This window comes from Daucus carota, chromosome 3 (genome assembly GCF_001625215.2).
Source record: "Daucus carota subsp. sativus chromosome 3, DH1 v3.0, whole genome shotgun sequence".
NCBI lineage: Eukaryota > Viridiplantae > Streptophyta > Magnoliopsida > Apiales > Apiaceae > Daucus > Daucus carota.
Window position 1 is genome coordinate 41,427,078 of NC_030383.2, and position 5,602 is coordinate 41,432,679.

Sequence of the window (5,602 nt, forward strand, 5' to 3'; positions counted from 1 at the left end):
ACGCTGCTTGACCTTTGAGGTCCACTTTAGATTTTAGCTACAGTGTCAGAATGTAAGTTTATTTTTTTATTTGTGTTTGTTTGAATATATTTATTGTTAAATACTGTAGTTTTGAGGCCTCTTGATAGACAAATATTTAATATATATTATATAGTACTATATCGTGGTAAATTATTAATTTTATCATAAATTTTTTATTTGATATATAAGACGTGATTTTAATATAAAATATTATGATTTATATTTTATAATAAATCAAATACTTAAAATTAGAAAAAAAAAAGGAATTTAAAATTGAATTTATAGCTGAATAATTCGGAATAACTATTATTATGTTGTAAAATAATGTTGTGTTGTTGCATAATTTGATGATTCTTGAAATGAAAAGGTTGTATCATTTTGTTTTCGATTTACTAATTAAAATTTGTAATTATATTTTATAAAAAATGATAAATATATGTCTTGTGTAATTTCTTGATGTGCAACTTCTTACAACTTCAAACAATGGAGAGAGGCGAGAGAGGCGATTTCCGGGGCGACTTCAGGGGCGATTTTCAAAATTTGAACTTCCCAACGGCTCGTGAGAGGATCCATGGCAGATCCAGAAAGATGAAACTAGACGAGGCCAAGCTAGTTAAAAACTTCATCTGGGCACATAACTATTGGGTAGAGAAAGATATCTTAGAAAAGCTTAATATTGGTGATGAGAGTGTGATACAAGAGGCCTTGGATCAAATACATTCTAGAAGCCTAATGGAGAAGGCTAAGGAGGGTCGGAAAACGTATAGATCTACACTAATGGAGGATCAGGGTGAAGCTAGAATGGTGATGAATGCAGCTTTCCATCCAAGAAAAGAGGAAGAGGAATGGCATACTGTATCTTACAAGAAAAGGCGATCGGTTCTTCCAGACAAAATCAAAAGGGATTCTGTCACCACCATTTTCCTACACAACATTCCAGATGATACAACGGGTAGACAAATGTGGGAATTGTTTAAATCCTGTGGTAAAGTGCTAGATGTTATCTTGCCCAAGAAGAGGGATATTTCTGGGAAAAGATTCGGTTTTGTCCACACTTGCAGTGAACTAGAGGCTGGAGCTATTATAAATAACGCCAAGATGGACAAAAAGTTGGGGAGTAAAATTCGAATGACCATTAATGGGAAAAAGGAAGAGAAGCTGGGTACTAACTTAGGAAATGGGGCAAGAAAATTAGACAATAATGAGGTTAGGGCCAAGATGGACAAGGTGGGTAAAGATAAAGAGGAAGAGGAAAAAGTGGATTTTGGGAAGAAACTTTTTGAGTTTACGGAAATTGAAGTGGATGAAGAGGTGGAGTTGGCACTGATGGATTGCAAAATAGGCTACCTATGGTTTGAAGAAAATGCTAAGGACCTTCAAAGTAAACTAAATGATATTGGTTTGGAGCAATACAGAGTTACATCTCTATCTGGAAGGAAATTTTTAATCAGAAAGGATAGCAAAGACAGTTGGGATGAGCTTATCAACACAGACCTTTCTGTTTGGTTCTGTAAAATCCGGGATTACAATCAAAATGATCATGTTATTTCGAAAGCGGTGTGGCTAGAATGCATAGGGCTCCCAATGCCTGCCTGGAAAGAGGAGAATCTAAAGGCGTTAACAAGTAGATTTGGTGAGTGGATCAGCTGGTCCTATCAAGGTGATGATCTTAGTGAATTCTTCAACCCCCTAGTCTGTGTGGATACCTCTTGGATGAAACCAATCTATGATGAGATGAAGATCTTATATAAAGGGATAAATAAAAACATAATCTTGAGGGAAGTCACAGATAAGGATTATCTGGTAGGGAAAGTTCTCCCCATGGAATTCTCAAGTAGCCCTTTGAAGGAAGAGGAGGGGGAAATTTCGAGATGTAATGGTAATAAGGACACCAGTGTCAAGGAAGAGGTGAGAATTCAAGTTGGATGTGAGCAGCAGCAGAATGAGCATGAGCAGAGGAATGATTTTCAGGACCAAGCTAAAGAAGTCTATCAAAATGACAGTTCAGAATCTAGGAGTGTTAAGACTTCTCTGCATTATAATCATTCCGCGAGTAAACAGAACTCTAAGGATAAATTTAGGAGTAATCAGTCTAGCTCAGACATCAGCTCAGATGCCACTCAGATGATAGATGCATCATCTAAATCGGAGATATGCGCCTCAGAGATGATCTTGAGTTTGCAGACAGATCTGTGTACAGATGTTTGTAAGAAGCTCAAAGTCAAAAGTAACAGGGGGAGGCCAAAAAAAATTACCAGTGTAATTCGCAACCCCTTTGAAATAGGCATCAAGTTTAAAAACAAAAGGAAAAAGGGGGGAGGTGGCAGAAGCTGTGTTAGACCAAGGGGCAAGCAGAATGCTGAGAATTGTTTGCATATGGTCCCTTTAGGCTTAACGGGCGAGACGGTGCAGGAAGCTTTAGAAATCATTAGTAGTGCGGAAAATATGGGTTTAGTTATTAAGGGTGACAGAGAGAAGGTAATCATGGAAATAGCCAAACAGTTAGAAACTGGTGTGCTATAAAGTTTCTTGGCTAAACTAGATAGAGATATAGTTTTGTTGTAGTTGAGATACTTTCAGATGATCAGTTTAAAGTTATTTTCATGGAATATTAGGGGTACGAATAATAGTGTGGCCAGGAGGAATCTGCAGGACTTGGTTAGAACAAATAAGGTGGACATTGTTTGTTTGCAAGAGACGAAATGTGAAGACAAATTAGTGTTGGAAAATAGGCCCCCCTTAAGCCAGGTTTTTTATGGTATGGCTGCTCAGCCTTCAGTCGGTTTATCAGGAGGGGTAGCAACCTTTTGGTGCTTAAATAGTGTGAAATGTTTGGCGATAGCTCAAGCTAGACACTGGGTGTGGACGACTTTTAGGATTATTGGAGGAAATGGGGGGAGGTTCCATGTTATTAATATATATAGTCCGCTCTCATCGTCAATGAAAAAAGAGCTCTGGCAAGAAATGAGAGTTATCTTAAGCCTGTCACAAAACGAACCTGTGGCTTTCATGGGGGATTTCAACTGTGTGCGCTCAGCTAACGAGAGATGGGGATGTGTGTACAGAAGTATAGACACAATAGATTTCAATGATTTCATTTCTGATTGTAACCTGATGGATATTAGTTTTGAGAATGCCAGTTACACCTGGTTTGGCCCTGAGGGGAAAAAGAGCAAGTTGGACAGAGTTCTAGTTAACGCAGATTGGTTCCAGGTGGCAAGGTGGCTGATAAGCGTGCATTTTATCTTAATATTGTCCCTGTATTTTAGTTATTTTGTACTTAATTGGATTTTTATTTATTAAATTTTAATGTTTTATTGTAGGATGCAAGGAATTCTAATCAAATATGGATTGGAGTTTAAATAGCAAGAATTGGAGTTTAATTCGAATAAAATTCGGATTTTAAGGCTAGTTGCGCAGCATTCACTGTTTGGGCCATATCTGGAGTTCTAGAAGTCCAAATCAGGTGATTCAAGAGCCCACGCGAAGCTTAGAACAAGGCCTTTAATTCAGAGGTCGACTTGCATTTTTATCCCAGTCTAATCAGCCCAGAATCAGAGTCAAAAAGTCAACTGCGAATTTCCACTTTTGGAATTCTATTCTGATTCGGAAATCTCCTTGTATTTTCATTAATTCATAAAAAGTACTTTTAATAGAGTTATTAGGTTTTAGTATTGAGACCTAATTAGAGAGAGAGACACGGTACAAGATAGAGAAGGGAGGCACAAGCATAGAGAAAAAGTAGAAGCAAGACGGAAGAGATTTCAGCCATTGAAGACATTCAGTGGATTTGTTTCTTCATCTCTTTGTTTAAAATTCTCTCCTTAACTCTTGTTATTATGAACATGTTTTTCTTATTCTTGGTTGATTTTGATATTTTGAGTATGAACTAATTGTATAAAGTTGGGATTTTTATGGAACCCTAGCATGAGGATTTTGGTGTTTTGTTAAAGACTATTGTATGCGATTTTATGGTTTACTCATTCAAGTGTTTTTCATGTTAATACTTGCTATTGTCTGATCAACTTTAGTGGGTTATCGAGTTAATCATAATACTGAGAGGGTTATGATTAATTGACACAAGACTTGAATGGTGCATGATTATATCTTTTGATTATAATTTAGTTACGGTATAGACATATATTGTGACCATGCATAGCTTTGTGAATTGATGCTTAATTGGATTCCGAATATTAAATTGGCATAGACATATGTTAGTTTATTTGTAGGAATTATATCATAGTGATTTCGAGAGAAGCCTATGACCATTGAATTCTGGCTAGTAAATTGTGATTTGCTACAATATTTCGCGACTCTTTTACCGATATTCTTGTGTTAGGAGGAAGTAATTATCCTGACTTATCTTCTCATATTTGAAACTCGTTAAGCTCTTTAGTATAATTTTAGTTGGTTAAATTTAGTTTTAATATAAAAACCATCAATAATTTATTGTGTTCGATAACTAGACTGTTAGATATTATTCGTGATTGATACGTTTACATAGTCCTTGAGGAACGATATCTGGTATTTATTACTATATTACTTGTTTGCGATTGTGTACACTTGCACATTAGTATTTTACGCAACAAGTTTTTGGCGCCGCTGCCGGGGACTATTTCAGTTATTAATTGCGAATTTGATATTCTTACAGTTTAGTATTTTGTTACTTCTGTTCTAACGGGAGTAAATTTTTTTGTGTTCATCAGGTCTCTTTGTGCATGAGCGAAAGACACCCAGTGGTATTTGATTTTGATCCTGAAATTGAGCGAACATTCAATAGAAGAAGAAAAGCACAACGCAAGATCAAGCAAACACTAGTAGCTATGGATGACAACGTTAATAATGGAGACATTCCAGCGGGTGCATTTATTGTGGATGATAAAGATCGTGCTATTCGGCAATATGCGGCACCCCGTTTCGAAGATTTAAATTCGGGGATCATAAGACCCAATATTCAAGCAACACAGTTTGAGTTGAAGCCGGTCATGTTCCAAATGCTTCAGACTATTGGTCAATTCAGTGGGATGCCTACCGAGGATCCTCACCTTCATCTTCGTCTATTCATGGAGATCAGTGATTCTTTCAAATTTCAAGGAGTACCTGAAGATGCTTTGCGCTTGAAATTATTCCCTTATTCTGTGCGAGATAGAGCTAGAACCTGGCTAAATTCTTTACCGGCAGGATCAGTCACAACATGGAATGATTTGACAGAAAAGTTCTTGAGCAAGTATTTTCCTCCCAATATGAATGCAAAGCTCCGGAATGAGATCAATTCTTTTCAACAGCAGGATGATGAATCTTTGTATGATGCATGGGAGAGATTTAAAGAATTACTTAGAAAATGTCCTCATCATGGTATTCTTCATTGCATTCAGATGGAGACTTTTTATAATGGTCTCAATGCTCAAACAAAGATGGTGGTGGATGCATCAGCAAATGGGGCTCTTCTCTCTAAGTCCTATAATCAGGCTTATGAAATTCTTGAGACAATTGCTACCAACAACTATCAGTGGTCATCTTCTAGAGCTCAAACAGGTAAAAAGGTAGCTGGAATCTATGATGTGGACTCTATAACTTCGAT

At 36.8% G+C, this 5,602-nt stretch overlaps 1 non-coding gene across 1 annotated transcript; it reads right to left on the reverse strand.

The window, feature by feature from the left end:
• Positions 1 to 5,273: 5,273 nt before the first annotated feature.
• LOC135151854 (small nucleolar RNA R71) lies at positions 5,274 to 5,380 on the reverse strand. The gene has a single exon (XR_010290762.1). It is a non-coding gene; the product is annotated as a small nucleolar RNA R71 (small nucleolar RNA).
• Between the last annotated feature and the right edge of the window lie 222 nt (positions 5,381 to 5,602).